This window comes from Lonchura striata, chromosome 2 (genome assembly GCF_050655825.1).
Source record: "Lonchura striata isolate lonStrDom1 chromosome 2, ASM5065582v1, whole genome shotgun sequence".
NCBI classification, from domain to species: Eukaryota; Metazoa; Chordata; class Aves; order Passeriformes; family Estrildidae; genus Lonchura; species Lonchura striata.
In genome coordinates, this window is record NC_140704.1 from 33,375,490 (window position 1) to 33,394,408 (window position 18,919).

Sequence of the window (18,919 nt, forward strand, 5' to 3'; positions counted from 1 at the left end):
CTCCTTTCTTATACCAAACCAAATGGGCTTCAGGCTGTCATTTTGTGATTGCTCCGTGTTAATGGTGCTGTCTTGAAAAAAAAAACCACACAAATCACAAAAATCCCAGTAGTTCTTGCTCCAATGCCTTCACTCTGGCTAAAGAAAATATGCAGGTTAAACATAACTGGGTAGTGCTAGATTGTTATGATATCATCCTCTTATAGCCTGGTTCCTACTTCTTTGCTAGGAAAGAATAAAACTCATACTTTGTTAATTAGTATTGTATTACTTGCAAATTAATTAGAGTAATTGCTGTTAAATTGAATAAAACAAGTATGTTACCTGCAAAAAAAATTATTAACATTGCAAGTGATTTTTATCAGTTCAGCACAAATGGATTCTGCATGCTTTGTGGTAATTCTTATAGATTTATGGTGCAGTTCTCCTTAAAACTCTGTGACAGTTTCTTAGCAATAGATTATAATTCATTCAGGGCTTAACATATGTTATCATAACTTGAAATGTAGCTAGAACTACATTTTTCCTTTAATTGCAAATTATCTAACTTGCTTACCTGAATTGGGCTCTTGCAACATAAAAGATTGTACTCCTTTCCTATTCAAAGACCTTTCTCCAATATTCTCAGCGTTGTCCTTGCCATTGGTGTCCCTCTCTTTCTGTTTAATATGTCTTCTCAAAATGTCACCTTTTACCCAACTCCTGAATTTAGCTGCTTATGTTAAGATATGTCTACTCTCATGACACAGGCCTCTAAACTTTAGCTAGTAGCCAAGCCAGATGTCCCCAGATTTGTTTCTTAGGTCCCACTCCTGAAGTGAAAAGTTGCTGCACAGACCTACTTCACCTCAGAAGCTGAAGTGGAATACCATGGAAGTAGGGCTGTGTGGCTTTTGGAACAAAATGTTACAGGATCAAACAACCATGTTTTTCTGTCTAGTTTTATAAAGCTATAACTACCAGCTCAAGGAGTTAGGCTTTGTTTTGCAGAGTGAATATCCAGACTAGCTCTTTTATAGGTTTACCTGACTGATGTATAATTTCACAAGCAGTTTCCACCTGACAGTGTTTTCCTATTCTCCTAACCTTTTCTTGTGACAACACTTGAGGCCATGCAGTATTGGAGCCAAAGGTGTTTGGTAGTACCTTCATGTCAGCAGGACCAGGAAAAAGTTGCAGAGGCTTTGTGCTTCATTCCTGCTGCCTCTTGTTGGCGCAATCCCAGCCATCAATTTGAGTATTACCACATCCTTTTGAAGTTTAAATGGAAAACTTCCACGTTCCCCAATGCCTGTCAGGAACTCATATGAAAGCATTCTGGGCTCTGATTTCAAATAAATGATAGATGGTTTAGAAAAAGTAATAAGTTATGCCAAGCAAAATTGAAACACTTGTCCCCCAAAAAAGCCTGCAATTGTTCCAGTCTGATGCAAGTAGAAATGGTGCTTTTCTTCCTTGTACAGTGCTGTAGCATTTCTTAACTTGGTGAGAGAATTGGATATGATTCCCAGGGCTCCAGATGGCCCCTGCCAGATGGAAGCTTATATTGTCTTAAGATGCTGGCGTTGATAGTTTGGGAATGCAATAACATTTTGTGATGAATTTTCTTACTAGATAAAGTAAGCGGTCAAGTACTTGCATGCATTGCAGTGTCTGCCAAAATATTTTGATCTGGTGAAGAGGTCACCCTTATGAGGATGGGATGGCAGAGTTTGGTTTCTTTTTTTTTTTTTTTTTTACCTTGACTGAATTTGTAAATCCCTGATTTACTTAGACCAGAGGAGGCATCATTGGCTTCTATACATAATTTCTCCTTCCCAGAAATGTTATCCAGGTGCATTGCTCTGCACAGTTACAATTTCAAATGTGTATGTAGTTTTGGTCCAGAATCTTTGTTGAAAAGCACTTGTTGCCTGAGTTTCTATAAGCAGGATCAACAATCAGGAAGTTCTGTCTTTATAAAGAAAATGGATATTAAAGAAATTTAGAATCAAAGAATTATTTAGGTTGGAAAAGACCTTTAAGGTCATTGAGTCCAAACATTAACCCAGCACTGCCAAGTCCATTGCTAAACCGTGTCCCTAAGTGTCACATATACACATCTTTTAAATACCTCTAGGGATGGTGAATCTACTACTTCTCATGGGCAGCCTGTTCCAATGACCGACAAGCCTTTCAGCAAAAAAAAACTTCCCTACTATTCAATCTAAACCTCCTCTGGTGCAACTTGAGGCTCTTTCCTCTCATCATGTAGCTTGTTTGGGAAAAGAGCCTGACCTCAGCCTAGCTACAAACTCTTTTCAGGCAGCTATAGAGAGTGACAAGAGCCCTCTGAACCGCCTGTTCTCCAGGCTAAGCAGCCCGAGCTACCTCAGACATCCCACACAGCACTCACTCTCCAGACCCCTCCCCAGCTCCGTTGCCCTTCTCTGGACTCGCTTCAGGCCCTCAATGTCTTTCTTGTCATGAGGGGCCCAAAACTGGACACAAGATTTGAGGTGTGGCCTCGGCAGTGCCGCGTACAGAGTGACAATCACTGCCCTGGTCCTGCTGGACACTATCCTTGATTCAAGCCAGGCTGCCATTGGCCTTCTTGACCACCTGGGCACATGCTGGGCCCACGTTCACCTGCTGTCCCCAGGTCCTTTTCTGGTGGGCCACTTTTCAGCCACTCTGCCCTAGCCTGTAGTGCTGCATGGGATTGTTGTGACTCAAATAAATGTAGGACCCAACAATTTGCCTTGTTGAACCTCACACCATGGGCCTTGGCCTATCAATCCAGCCTGTCCAGATCCCTCTGCAGAGCCTTCCTACCCTCCTGCAGTTCAACACTCCTGCTCACCTTAGTGTTGTCCATGAACTGACTGAGGATGCACTCGATCCCCTCATCTGCATCATCAATAAAGATACAGAACAAGACAATTCCAGTGCTGAGCCCTTTGGAACCTCTTGTGACTTACCAACAACTGGATGTAGCACTATTCATCATCATTCTCTGGGATTTGCCATCCAACCAGATTTTTACCCAGTGAACAGTGCACCTGTCCAAGCCAAGAGCAACTGTTTTCTCTGGGAGAATGCTGTGAGAAGCATGTCAAAGACTTTGCTGAAGTGCAGATGACAAAATCCACAGCCTTTCCTTCTTCACTAAGTGGATCACAAGATCACAGGTGATCAGGGTGGTCAGCCCATGCTGGCTGGGCATGCATAATCCCCTGGTTATTCTGTGCTTGCTGGCACTCAAGGTGAGCTGCTCACTAACCTTCCCCAGCACCAAGGTTAGACTGACAATCCTGTAGTTTCCCAAATCCTTCCAGCCCCTCATACAGGTGGGTGTCACATTTGCTGACTTCCAGTCAACTCAAATCTCCCTGGTTATCAGGGGCTGCTGGCTGCTGCTAAATGATGGATAGTGGCTTGCTGAGCATTTTCATCAGCTTCCTCTGTACCTTTAGATTAATCTCATCTGGCCCCACAGACTTGTGTTTGTCTAAGTGGTGTAGCAGGTTGATGGCCATTTCCCCTTGGATTATGGGAGCTTCATTCTGCTACCTGTCCCTGTCTTCCAGCTCAAGAGGCCATATACTCCAAGAACAACTGGACTTACCATTAAATACTGCAGCAAAGAAGGCATTAATATCACAGACTGAGCTTTAGCCAAAGCTATCTGATTTTCCCCACTGGTTCATCTTTTGCATATGGCTTTAACATTTCTCTGTTGAAGAATGACCAGCCTTCCTGGACCCGTTTGCCCCTCCAGACTTCTAAGGGGCAATGTTAGTCAGGGCCATCCAGAAGTCCAAGGTGCAGCTCTGCTGACCCTCTTTCTTGCTTGTCTGGGAATTAAAAACTCTATCAGTGATTGCTGTATCACAAGATAGGATGTGGAGACTGAATGCAATGTAGTATCACACAACTGTAAGTGGAGCACCATCACCCATCCAGAGCAAAGATGAATTGTGTCTCTTTGGATGGAAAATAAGCAAATTACCATACTCTCAGCTTGAAGATATTTTAAATTCTAGAACTGAGAATAATTTTTCACACATTTAAAGGCATATGTCTGCTCTGGGAAATCATAATGAAAAGATGTTGGGAATTTTCTTCTCAATAATTTCTAGATTAAATTATTTCAATCAGAAGTAGCCTCTTTCTTTTTTCAAAAAAGTCACTATTTCTTATTATATTCTTCTAGAGCCCACCTTTCCCCTTCTGTGTCCACCCCTGCCCCCTGTGTCCTGGATGGGCCTGGGATGTGCAAAGCAGAGAGATGATGTCCTGGATGGACCCCTCACTTCTACATCAGAGTTTGTCATGCATAATGCTGGGCCTAAAATACATAACTATTCTATTTTATTCATAGAATCATAGAATGGGTGGGTTGGAAACCTTAAACATGACCTAGTTTCAATTCCCCCACTGTAGGCAGGGGAATTTGTCCTGCTTTCTCTAGACCAAGTTTCTCAGAGCTCCATCCAACCTGGCCTTAAATGCTTCCAGGGATGGAGCATCCACAACTTCTTGGAGCATTCTATTCCAGGGCCTCATCACCCTCACAGTAAAGATTTTCTTCTGTTATCTTCCCTGAACTCACAATTAGTTGAATAAAAATTACACCATTATTTGCATGAAATGCCAGGGTTTTTCAGCTACAAAAACCACTTTCAAGAAGACAAATCAAGAAGGTTACAAGTGGAAACAGGATTTTATTTTTCTGAAACTGTTTCAGAGTTGATGCTCACAATCATTAAAACAATGTGCATGTGTGGTCAGGCAGGCTTGTAGCATTTCAGAAATCTATTGCATTTGTTGCAGGGAGTGTTTATATTGCTGGTGTTAATTACATTGATGTGTCTAGTCTGAGGATTTATTTGTTGCATTACAGCTTGAATGCAACACTTCACTGATTGCTGCTTAATTCCATATTGTTGATAGATCAATAAAGCATTTTATCCCAATTTGGTTTAAAGCTCTGCGGACTGAGCAGGTTTTCACTGCAAAACTCAAGAAAAAAAAAGAGTTTAAAAACCTCAGCAAAGTATCACTTAAGAGTTTGGTATAGAAGGCAGATATTTAGAGACTGATAACAAATCACTCTGGAAATGTTGTTCACATCCTTGAAATGCATAATGACTGTTGATCTCTTCCCCAGTAAGGCTTATTTCTTGAGTGGTCTTCAGAGGAAAAGGGAGAGTCACTGTGTTTGTTTTTGGAGATGTTGCTGTAGGCTACAGAGGACAACCCCAGCTGGGCTCCTATCTGAAATTAGAAAATTTTTGTGCTTGCTTGACCAAACTGTTCTTTTAGGCACAACACCACTATTCACATTCAAAGCAACAGTAGAAAATGCTACTATCTCTGCCTACTCCTGGAACAAAATGAGCAAAATCACCTCTCAGAAATCACTGCGGTAAAAGTATCTACACACAGCTACATACATCTATATCTATCTATATATCTCTATCTACCTACAAATCTATATCTCTGTGTCTGTTTGTATATATATATATCTATCTATCTATATCTATCTATCTATCTATCTATCTATCTATCTATCTATCTATACATATCTATATCTATCTATCTATCTATCTATGTATATATATATATATATATATATATATATATATATATATATATATATATATATATACCCATCTGCTGGGTTAGTGCAAATAAACCTTGACATTACAGCAGTACTGGAAGTCCAATTGAAGGTGTGTGCTGAGGACACCAGTTCAATACACCAGCACTGCAGCCAAGGCAGAGGAGACAAGCTGGATAGAACTGCAGCAGCAATGCTATTGCAAAAGGGAAACACAATTAAAAGCAGGAAGCAGGAGAAGCCATGAAAGGACATGTTGCTGATTCATACTATATCTTGAATTGGTTCTCAGGGAAAAGGCATGACCTTCCTTCTGCATAATTTTTGCAGGTACTGAATCAATTTTGCACATAGAGTTGCATACCAGTTCTACACTGCCATAAGAAAGGAGCTGTTACACAAAATTGGATGAGGTCTGATTCTACCAGACCCTACTCTAATTCGAGACTTTGTGTTCAGTGGATTGTTTACCATCATTTAAAATTATTGACCTGAAACCAAAAAACCCTGCAAAAAAGCATGTCTTAATGTTTCAGAAAAGCTGAAATCATAGATACATAGAGGAATCTTCTTTGTGTAACAAAGAAATTATAGTTTTTTTAATTAATTTTTAATCAAAGTTGCAGTTCAGGTTTTCAGTTAATTTTCATTTATTTGAGTAATTGAAAAAAAAAAAAAAACAGATGCAGACATACACCTGTAAAACTAGAAAGGATACATTTTTCACCAGAGCAAGAAAACCAATCACCCTATATGCTGAATCTTTAAAATTAATACTCCAACAGTTGCACTAAACTATATATCCTTTGAAGGTAGATTCAAGGGAGAAATAGCATCTCACATTGTTGTCACAGACATCCTGCAGTTCTTGCAGGAACATCACTGTCTGTTACTGAGCTGCATTTCTGATTATTCTCTATGATTCCATCTACTGCAGCTGATTAATCTGCAGTCTTGGATGTTGTTGCTAAATATTTCTTGATTTTGGCAAGTCACAGCATGGTTGATTTTCTAGTAAATTTATTTTTCTGAACTCAAAATTTTATATTTGGCAACTCCCTCATTTCTCTCACTGCAGTGTAAAATCCAAGAAATAATAGGTCAGTTCAACTCTCTGGATAAGGAAATTTAAGGCAAGAGATACTACAAAGATACATCTGAGAATGAATGTAAAGGTGAATAAACAGTACTTGCTTCCTTAAGAAATTAGGAATTACAAATTTTGGTTTTCAATATAATTCTCAGTGATGTTGGCCCTAATAGACTAAGTTGCAAATTTTCAAGTATTCCATGAATGATGTTAGAAAGCTAGATCTTCTTTTCCATTAATGACAACCAAAAGCTAGTTTAAACTAGATAACTACAGTTAAGCACAAATAAAACAGGAACATACTGAGAAACACATAAAAGCAGTTCACAGCTACAGAGAACAATAACACTTACTATTACAATACTGATTTGTATTGTCTTTTGCTGCCCCATAGGCAATAACAATTTCTTCTTTAGTGTGCACATGCTATGGTCAGCAAATTAAAAATATCTCATTTTTGTGCACAATCTGTTTCAAAAGAAAACAGGAGTATGTCACCAATCAAGACAAATATAGTTATGGAGGCTACTATACAGGAGCCAATATGTTCACATAAGTTGGACAAAAGAAGGCTGCTAAATGAATTTTATTCTTCCACTGTCTTCCATTCAAATGCTACTTGGATTTCTTTACTCAGCCTTTTAAATTACCAATCAAAAAGCAGGCAATGAATTGTGACTTTGGTTTTCACAGAACCACCAAATGCTCTTTGTACTAAATGTACTGGGAACGTGAAGAACTGAAAACCTATCAAATTAAAACCTTCAATCACCAAGCACCACAAGAAGCCTGGGCAGGACGCAACATTTCTGTTGAACAAAAGCCAGGTGAAACAGTGTGCAGGAAGCACGTTTCCAGTCACCTGGAAGTGCTTGTGTCCTGACAGTGATGATAACCACTGTATTAATGACCCAGGTGGAGGTGCTTAAAACTTTTGCTTTTATGGAGTAATACCTGGTAGCTCTTAGATAAATAGCAGAATTCATGTGCTTCCCATTGAAATCTGCTGTTTCTCTGAACTGTCACATATGTACAGGTGGCATGTGCATATTACTGCTTAGAAAATGTATGCTATCCCCTCAATATAGAAAATAACCTAGTTAAATCTATCTCTTTTTTTTTGAATGGGTTGTTAACTTACAGATGATTTTACCCTTTCAGGGGCAACAGAGAACACAATTGCTAGGTTTTCGCATTTAAACACGTGGTCATATATAAGACATAATTTAAATATCTCAGGTGTTGCTGCTTTTATTTCACCTCCTGTGGTGAGTCACCAGAGTGCCGTGGGTGGCAGGGGTGGTGACTCAGGGGTGGCACTCCGGCCGTGCGGTGCCCAGCAGCTGGAGCGGCCGCGCCGCGCTGCCCGGCCGGGCTCCTGCGGGCGGGCGATGGGGAGCCGCAGGGACCTCTGCACGATGCGAACGGCGGCGTGGGCTTGCAGGGAGTCAGTCATCCTTGTGCCATCCTGCTGCTGGCTCTTCCACGAATTTCATGGCTTAAAGGGACCCTGAGCTGTTGTGTTTTAACAGCAGATTGCTGCAGTCTGTTCATCCCCTTTCAGAAAGGTGCTGCTGGGGGGTGATATTTGGGGTTCCCAACATAAATGCAAAGAATTTATAGCCTGTGTGCTATTTTGCAGTGAAATACCTTTTGTCTGCCCTATGCAATGTGTTTTACAACCTACCAGAATACTAAGGATTGGGGTCAAACTAACAATGTACCCCCTTTTCCATGTTCAGTGCTCCAGACTACATTTGCTAAAGTTCTGGGTGCCATATTCAAAATACCGTGCACCATCTTTCTGACAGAAACTAATACTGAACTGTTCTTCACCATATTGGCCCTTATCCTGGTGAATGACTTCAAAGAGTTGGAAGATAGGGCTTTGAGCAATGTGGTTGAATGGAAAGTGTCCCTGCCCATGGCAGGGGGCATGAATTAGGTGATCCTTAAGGTCCCTTCCAGGCCAAACCATTCTGTGATTTTATGCCACTGTGACATGACATATGGAGAAGGGGGACCATGAAAGCAGCTGTTTCTGTACGGCCATTTCTTTGTGAAGGTCCACTTGTTATGGACAGGCTTACAAAGAAAACTTTTAAAGTAACAAAAAAAGGAGGCCAGTTAATTAACTGGAAGCAAGCCTGTTTGTTACAAACCCAACAACTGGAAGCAAAAGCCTCTGGCTAGTCCGGAGACTGTTTCAACAACTTAGTAAGTGTAACCTAGGGCTGTTTCCAAGGAAACCGGCTCCGAGGAAAGACCCGGGTGTCAGACACCCCAGGCTTTTTAAAGTCTCTCTCTTGTCTCCTGACTGGGGCGCTCAGAATCCGTGCTAAGTCTGTTTCTCTGTTGCTGATTGGCCCATGATTTGGTACAGTCTTGGCCAATTGTTTTGGGATTCTCGCCTCCTATTGATAGGTCTCTCTTCCAATCTTGATTCAAGCTCTGGCTGTGCTCCACGATGCAATACTTCTGGAAGCTTCTCTGCCCCCTCTACAAAGATTGGCATCTCCTCTCCGGTTCCACTCCCCTTTTGTACATGCACAACAGTACTGAGTTTTAAAATAACTAATCACAATATGTTACTTGTATCAACAGCATCCAATCTTGTATATACCTTGTTAACTACATGTCTAATCACAATTTGTTACTTGTACCAGCAACATTTAACCTTGTATATACATTGCAAACTAATGTTGCATATACATTGCAAACTAACAACAGTTTAAATCTTACTTTTGTTCCTAACACACTCAGGATGTGGTAGTCCCAAGAACTGAATGTCAAGCAGTGGCCAAAGAATTTCAGAGATGAATGGTGACTTCCTTCAAGATGGTTCCATCTCATCCAGGAATCTAATTACGCTCATTGCTTTCTAGTGACTGATCTATTTGCTGCCAGTAGATCAGCAGTCAGAGCTCCTGTCATGAAGATTAGTGCCTCCATTAAGAGGATGTTGTGATCGTTTAGAGGGAAGTAAGTGAACCAGGGGAATAAAGATAGTAATGTAAGTCTTCAATATTAACTGCTTAAGTATGGGTCAAGGCTTGAATAATGAGATTTTGATTTTCTTTATCTCATGGCAGATATGCAAAACTCATGCTGAAGTTTGTAAATGCATTTTTAGGATTAATGACAAATCTTAAATTCAATAGATATGCAAAATGGCATGGATTAGAATTTTAAATCCCTTACCAAAGATATTGTAAAGGACTATTTTAAATTACCTACAATTCTGCTGAAAAAGAACAGCTTCTCAAGCTGATTTTGGGGGAGTTATAGTTGCCTTTCTGCTTGTGATTTCATGGCTGCATGTCACACTGGTGGTGGTGTGATGTCCTAAATATACTACTTACTATTTGCTTTATTAGCTTACAGATGGTCAAATTTGGGCTGGAGGAAGAATTTGTTTAGCTTCATGCAGGACAGGTGTGAAGTGGCAGGAGAGAGCAGATATGGAGGAATGCAGACCAGCTGTACACAGTGATGTGCAATTTGCCTGCTGTGTATATGTGCAAGAGCAACAGAAGAACCAGAGCAAATGGTGATAAACAGAGATTTGGGACATGTCTCAACAGCTGGAAGTGTTGCCTCAGCAAAATGTGAGTATTTCAAATTGGTCAAAAGACTATGCATTGATGAATCATTGTCTTTCCCAGAAAGCTGTAGTGCTAAAACAGCCCTTGAAACAGCACCTACTGAAGCATTCCTGTTCCTTTGCAGTAACACCACTCACACCCTACAACATGTAAATGCTGGACTAGACTCACAGAGCTGACCTGCCAATGCAAGGCTGAGGATGCAGCAAAGCACCTGAAGAGCAGTGAAAATAAATGAGAGCACTTTACCCATATAGATGGAATGATTCAGTATACACTGGAGGTGTTATGTGAAAACAAAAGACATGGAGCATTTTTTTTTTACACAGTTGCAAGAAACCCATAACATCAATGCTGTCACAGGCTTGATTCCTAATCCTTCACTCTTTCTCATGATGAATATAAACTTTTCTCAAAATAAGCTCTGCTGTATTTTTAAAAAATAGGTAAATCTATTTGATAGTGCTTTGAAACAGCAAAATTAAAGTTTAAGGCAATACTAAAGCTTGAATCACCAGAGGATGATGTATGTACCTAAAGACATCAGCACTGAAATAGTAGTATTTCAAAGACAGTTACAATCTTAAGAGATACTCTAAGTGGAGAAATGAGATTCAAATATGAGGTTCAAACATTTGAACCAAAACTGAAGTTCAAACTTCCTTCTCTTGCTTATCACCCTTCATATTCTTTGCCATCTGAAGCTGCTCAATTAGAACGGCTGCAAACATCCCACTGCTTGTGTGGGGTCTCACTTGAAATTTGCATGCCTCTTTCCTGTACTTAGTGAGAAATTAATTCTGTAGTTGCTAAGGCTGGCCTGAGTGGAAGTCAGTATATCAAGGCCTGGACATTGCACATTTGAATGAATACATGCTCTGCAAAGGCAGGTGAGTGCTACAGGTAAAAAAATAGTTGCTTATGTAGTCCCTTGAAATCTCAGATCTCCCTGTTCCCCAGATACTACACAATGTTTCTGTAATCAGAGTATAATTGCTGTAAAGGCAACAGCAAGCTCAACTACCATGCTTTCCATTTACACTGGCAAAATGCTTCTTTATTATTTCATTTTGGTTTGGCTTAGTAATACAAAACTTTCTGGGAAAAGAAATAAATAATTGCAAAAATGTTTCTTGTTTCTTGCTTAACTGTGCTAATGAAGTGAGAACACAGCACAGTACAACATAGAAATAATTACACAAAATCACAGCAAGTGCATAGTAGAGTCACACATCCCAAACTGAGATGAGGCAGGAGGCATTACAAATCTCCCTAGGAGTATTGCAATGTCAATAAATCTGAAGGTCAGACCAATGAGTTTTGTAAAAATTTAACTAAGGAATACTTACCACTCTTCCCACATTATGTTATTATCCAATATTGGTAATTTACAAGGTAATTAAATATCAAACCTGCAGGTGGTAATTAAATATCAAGCTGCAGGTGGAAACTAGAGTCAACCAAATTCCTAAAGCCATGTCTAATTAAGTAACACATTTTGGATAGATCTTGGCGTTAGCTCTTTTTGTGTATGTAATATAATTTTAAAACCTCACGTGAGGACATTAAGAGCACAGAAAGCAATGATCTACATCACAGGACTTGTCTACACAGGAAAGAGCTAAGAATAACCACTGCAGCACATCTGTTCTGCAACAGATTTCCATGGGGACAATTTTTTTTTTTTTTTTTTTTTGCATTAAGTACACATTTGTGTGGTTTAGCTGACCATGATAAGTGAGCTGTGTTAAAAACAAACAAAGCATCCATCATGGAAAATAAGAGCATCTTCTTCAGAAAGTGGTGCACCACAGCTTCTGGGCTCTCAGTTCTGCACTTCAGATTATTTCCCAGTAAAACCACCTTACACAGATCAATCCAAAGTGCACCAGTCCTCCACTATGAATGTACAAAATTAAGGAAATTGAACAATAGATAATATTCCATATTGATTCATTATGAGGTAATAATTAGTCAGAAACTGCTTGTGGTGCTGAGCTACTGCTGCAACTCACACATGTAGTCTCACAAAGCCCAGGCTGCCAACTGCAAAGAAGCAACAATAGTCCAGCACCACTCACACCCTACAACGGGTTTCTTTGGCTATAAATGACATTGCAGAAGTTCTCAGACAATCAAGAAGCTGTTGCAAATACACCAGTGCATATAGTGTAATTCATACTGTAAGCTCAAATATTACACAGGTGTGACTGCTTATTCTACATTCATTTTAGACTGAGTCTGAAAACCACAGCAGATTTTTTTTCACTGTAATAACTTTAAAACAATGGATACACTCTTTTGAAAGGAACAAAATATTTGGGAAACAGGGAGGGCAAAACCTGTCTAATGTGCCAGGCAGCAGGAGGCATCTGATGTATCTGACTTATTATTAAAAGAACGAAGCAGAACATCCTAAAATACAAAAGGTGATTCTGAACAATTGATAGTTTTGCTTGCCCATCTCCTTTGCTGAACAACCCAGTTGGTTCAGTAAATTTCAGCCACATGTACTTGTAAAATTTATTCACAGCAATGAGGTTTTGATACAACTAAAAGTGACAGCCATTGACATGTTAAATGCTGGAGGTACAGGTTGCCTATGGGAATCTTATCACCATATGAGAGTAGTCTCAGTCTAACTATGCAGGTTTGCCTAAAATAATAAAGCCTTGTTGAAGAGTTCCCTAAATTGGAATTTGGAGAGTATATGCTTATGCCTGGGCTGAGGAAGAGACTAAGTTACATGGAGGTAACGTAGCTTTAAATCAACTTAATACATTAATAATTAGAATTGTACCAGTGTATTTATTCTGGCAAAAAATTACCACCCTAAATGGCTCCTACACCAGCACAAACCCTGCATGTAACCAGGCCATACAGCCAAGGCAGGAGGAGTCAACCACAGGAGCAATCTCCCATTGCTCCTCAGCCTGGTGAGATCTATCCACAGGTAGCATGTCAGAACATTGGAAAAGCAAGGTGACAGCCTTTATCTTAAACTTCTCTTGTGCCTGCTAAATGAGATGGTAGGAAGTCGCATTTACATGAACCAACAGCAGAGTCACTGAAACTCAGCTGGTGCACAGTAACTTGTTCAGCTGCCGTATCTTCAGCAGAAGTGTAAGCCCTGAGACTGCTGACAAAGTACCAAAGGAGAGGCTTGTTCTGGGTGTGACTAGGATGTTAGGAAAAGGGGTCCATTCTCCAGTACCTTAACCATTGTCAGTAATGCCAGACCCAGTAAACCTCCTTGTTTCCAAGCCTGCTTCTCCTAATTGCATCTCTGCTGTTCTGGATCTTCCAACTCCATCGGTAACCACATAGCTGCAGTTGTCTTAAAATATTCACCACTAACTTGAATTCTCCCATCTATGCTCATCTCAGACAAAAACTACCAGTCCAGATTCCTTTCAAAATTACCAATTCCTCCCAGCCTTTTTATTGTCATACCTGGTTCCCATTGCTGGTACTCCAACTTCCTTCTGCCTGAGGGGAACAGAAAGTTACCTTATCAAGCCATTGCACAGACACTGTCTAGAAGTCAACTACAGAAGTCTCACTCACCTCACCAGGTGAGACCCACCTGACCCTCAGGTTTGGGGTCTCATCAGCAGAAGCAGCAAGTTTCCAAGGATTAAGGAGTGTGGTGAGAACAGTGGTGTAATTTGCCAAAGGAAAGAGATGCTTATTCGGAAATACACATGTGCAACCTGCTTAAAGCAGGGCTCCATATAAAGTTTATGAAGAATAGCTAATTTTTTTTTTTTTTCCAGGTGTGGAATAATTTTTACACGACAGTTCATTACTAGTTTTTTCTTGTCAAAAGAAAAACTAGAAAGGGTTGTACCGACTGAGAGTATTTGGACTGAAAATATCACAAATGTATTCTTATTCTACCTCTTTTTATTAATCTATCAGGACAACCGTGGGCACTACACGGTAATCCACATAGGCACTGCCTTTCATATGACATGCACATTTTCTGTGTTAACCAAATGGCAGCTCACAGCCAATCCTCTGAAAGCTTAAAGAAAAAGCTACCATTTTATAGCCAGTCTGACCCAGACATCTCCCACTTGAGGTACAGAATTGCCATTGGCTGCTGCTCTAGACTGTGGAAGCACAGGAGTTTTCAGTTTTGAATCCTGGGCAATCTGAATTGTCTGAAGGAGATGTTTGTATCTGCCTTGACTACAAACATCTCAGTATGCTGTATAAGCAGGGAAAATAGGGCAACCAGCTGCTTGGCTTTTGTGCCTTGCATCCCAGTAGAAAATAGAAAGGGAAGATGGGAAAGATGGAAAAAAACCCACTTATCTGGAGTCCCCTTTAAGATTGTTCTGGTCTCACATTCTGCAAGAAACCAGCACACAGCTGTTATGGATAGGCTTACAAAGAAAACTTTAAACTAACAAAAAAAGAAGGACAGTTAATTAACAACAAGTAAGCCTGTTTATTAGAAACCCAACAACTGGAAGCAAAAGCCTCTGTGCTCCACGATGCAATACTTCTGGAAGCTTCCCTGCCCCTCTACAAAGATTGGCATCTCCTCCCCTGTTCCACTCTCCTTTTATACATGCACAACAGGACTGAGTTTTAATACAACTAATCACAATTTGTTACTTGTACCAACAACATTTAACCTTGTATATACGTTACAAAATACATTCCCCAAAAGTTTATTTTTTTTTCATAACAACCAATAAGAAATTGCAGATTGAAAACAAGGCTCTTCCAGTCAACCACTGCTTTACACTATTATAACCTTCTCTGAAACAGTAATAAATATCTAGCTAAATTTTAGAGCTGTATCTTCTGTTACTTTTAAATTTGCCCTGAATGTTGATTTTAGTTGGTGAGTGTGGTATATTAATGCAAGTAAACAGTGGCTCTATGTTATTTTATTTAACCTGACTTTGGAAAACAAAACTAAGTGAAGAAAAGAAAGAGAGGAAACAATAAAAACCTTGTAGGAAGCAAATTTAGGCAAGAAAAAGGAAAAGAAATTATGTATTACTTTGTTTCTATCAAATATGTAAAGGAGGAGTTCCTTTAAAAATATTCATGTTTCTTTAATCCTTATTTATTTTTTCTTGCAGAGTATCATGCAAGTCCAGCAGGTTGACTAGAAAACGCTATGGAAAAACAAGTGTGTGGCAATGAACCATAGCTCTTTCTGATGGTTTTCAGTTTTTAATAAGGGTCTTGGCTTCAGCTCAAGTTGAAAAGATGGCAAAGGAATTTCATTAAGAATCCTTTTATTGTGAGTTGATAATTTTCTTCTTTTTCTTCACACTAAAACCATCAAGGCCTTCAATTTAACCTTGTCTTCAGATCAGATATAATATGGAAAACAGGAATTAATTATTGGTAAAAAAACAGGAAAAACACAAAACAAAATAAATAGTCCTTTTTCATATTACATGCAAATCCAAATAATCCTCTCCCTCCCAAAGTCTGACCCAATTTTGCTTGGGCAGACTTTGTGTTTCTAATCTCGGCACTTTTGAGATGGCAATTTAGCAGATACTACTGAATGTGAGAGCACAGCACTTACAAAACAAGTCTAAAGCTACTGTGCTCATTGCAGAAAATGTCTAGGGTCCTGGCAACTTGCTTGTTCTAACCATAAGTTCTCTCTGTAGCCATGGTCACCTAAATGGACAAGTTAAAGCTGAGAGTTTCATTCCTTCAGCAGTTTTACATAGGAGAACATTTGCCCATTCTATTTGCAGGTGGGAGTATTTAAATATGTTCATCTGCTTATTGTCATACATACTTAGAACATGGATACAAATTAGTAGCAAGACACCGGAAAAGTGTTGATTGTGTGCTTTATTGCAAATAAGCTACAAAGAAATCCCTCCTTGCTGAACATGACACCATAGTTGAGGGAAAATTGTTGTTTTCCACCACAGAATGCAAACCAGTAAGTGGAAACATTTGCAGAGCTCCTTCTTTTGTTCATCTCACTCTTCTCTCAGTCCTTATACCTTCCACAAGATGAAAACACTGGGCATCTTTATCAAACATTTGTCAGAACTGCAATCATTGACACAACTCCTCTCATTTTTTATTAATGCTTTCCAAGAGTAATGCGTAAGAATACCACTGCAGCCTACAGCTGCATGATTTCCCCCTCTTCAGCCATGAAAAGGAAAATATGGGAAAGTCTTAAAAATAATGTTTTAATTTGTGCCCATAATATTCCACATTTCTTTGTTCTTTAGCTGTAATTATTTAGTTCAAAGCAGTGTATTTTTCAAATTTAATAATCTTTTTATCTGTATATTTTCATTATATGATCAAGCAGTCAGGATCCAGTCCTGTAACATTCTCTGGATGCAGAAATGTATTCAACTTGAATTAAATAATTGAGGGATTATAAACATGCGGTAACAAAAGCAGCATTGTGATCACTCTGTGACTTAGGCTAGGTCTATGTTAGCAAGCAGCAGGATTCCAAGAGGAAAAGCTTTGCAGTGCAAACCAGCTTATGTGAAGGATGTAACCTTCTCCCTCTCTGTGCTCTGGAAGATTTGTTCCAGGATGGCTCCATCCGTGGTTGGAATGCAGCTTTTTGTTATATTTCAGGTGGAACATTTCTTACTGTCTCTTTTGGAGCTGCTCCACAAAATGAACCAAAGAGCAGGAAGGGAGGGCAACCAGAGATTTGCTTCAAAAAATACATACCTCACCTAAAACAAAATGTCAGTGTAGATTAATGCACACTTAAGTTTACCCTTATGAATAAATGGATGTTCATATCTGTGGCAGATTTAATCTGAAATAAATCAAACTGATGGAAAGATAGCAGAATAAAATCTTTTTTCTGTAGAAATTTTAATAAAGAGCTGTTGTGGAATAAAATTCCCTCTTCTTTTTGTTGTTGAAACATGGGGAAAATACTTTACATAGATTTGATAATTCCCTGAATCTCAAGTAGTTTATCACATCACTGAGAGATGAGTTCTTGGCATAGGGAAAGAAGTCCCCTGAGACCAGCAGGTCTCAGCCAATGCCAGCAGCAGGCCCATCACCCATCCCACCAGTACAGATGCACTCTGAGAAACACTTGGGCATCATGTCAGGACACAATGCCACAGGCAGAAGAAAACTGGACAAAAATACCATGAGGACTTCACAGAAAATGCACAGGAATTTCCTTGATGCAAATTTTCATCTGTCAACAGAACTAAATTGGCAGCACCTGTTTTCTGAATACCCCCCTTGCCCTGATTTCTATCCCTTTCCTCAGGAAATCAATCTCTTTTTTCCAGTCCTTTTGCCTTTTTCTCCTTCATTTTTCTTGGTTTTTTCCCCCTAGGATTTTATACTTTTTATTTATTTATAAGCTGTAATAATCTTGAAGTTTGCTGTTGAGCTGAAAGCGATTTCCACTTCAGTAGGTCTGGTGGTAGATGCTCTGAGCAGTAACAAACTGGTCCTTCTGAATCTTTCACCAGACAGTTTTGTATAGATCAAGGCAAACTGAGAGCATGTTTTGCTGGCAAAAGCAAGGAGGAAGAGCAGTTGGAGTATACAGCCCTCATTATCCATGAATAAATGAAGAGAAGAACATAAGAAACATCATGAAGGTCACTTAGATTAGGTAAATTTTTTCCATGGTAACAAAAACTGGGTACATTGACCAAACTATGGAAAGAGAAGCCCAATCTTGTGAGGAAATCCATCAAGAAGGGCTTGGGCAGATCTTCCACTTCAGAACCATAAAATATGAATATTATGATGATTGGCATCTGGTCCTCCTGATGTAAGCTTTCCTATAAAAATAGGAAGAAAAAGTCTGTAGGGGCATCATTCAGATCTTCATTCTGCTGCTTGTCTCAGTCATCTTAGTAAGTAATAGTTTCATTCTTTCCTGGAGTATATCTGCACATCATAGCCTTACAAGAGGTGATTATTTAGTACAGCAATGAAGTGGAACAGAAAAAAAAAAAAAAATCTGGAAAATGAATGAAGGATTGAAAGCCTGCAAATAAGAAGTTTGGAAGTTTGAACAGGCTTTCTCCAAACGAAAAAGCTATTCCCTGTCATAGTTGTTCTTTATTCCATGAAGAACATTTGCCTGTATAGTCCCTTTTTGCTAAATTTAAGTAATTATTTTTGGGTGGCAAAATTGTGTGGCTGACAGGTATTTCACATATATGCACAGATAACCAAGGTCTAAAAATCTCACTGATATTAATTTTCGCATGCTAGAATATAAGAAAAAAAATTTGCCATAAAAAATTTCTGAAAATAAGTTTATACAGGCAATCACACAGAGAATTATTTAATTATGTTAATTTTATTCTTTCCTCTCATTTCAGTCTTCTCTTATTCTGGCCATCCTTTGTGAATCCTTTCTTGGACAGGGTGGTTGTTCAGAGCAACATCTGACAGCAATGGCAAAAAAGGTGATGTTCAGCCTTTAGGTGCTTTCACCATTCTACCACAAAAGCTGCCACTACAGGATAAGTGACACTTGGAGCCCTATCTACACCCAAGTGGGGTGGAAAAGATTGATGAAGACACTTCATGTAACATCCCCATAATTCTCTGTTCCAGTAGTTGTTCATGTTGATCTCTATCTGTCTCTGCAGTGTTTTGCTT

At 39.4% G+C, this 18,919-nt stretch overlaps 1 long non-coding RNA gene across 1 annotated transcript; it reads left to right on the forward strand.

Annotated features, from left to right (window-relative positions):
* The first annotated feature begins 9,458 nt into the window (after positions 1–9,458).
* LOC146768181 (uncharacterized) lies at positions 9,459–17,166 on the forward strand. Its single transcript, XR_014951763.1, has 3 exons — positions 9,459–9,677; positions 10,073–10,303; positions 15,403–17,166. It is a non-coding gene; the product is annotated as an uncharacterized LOC146768181 (long non-coding RNA).
* The last annotated feature ends 1,753 nt before the right edge of the window (positions 17,167–18,919 follow it).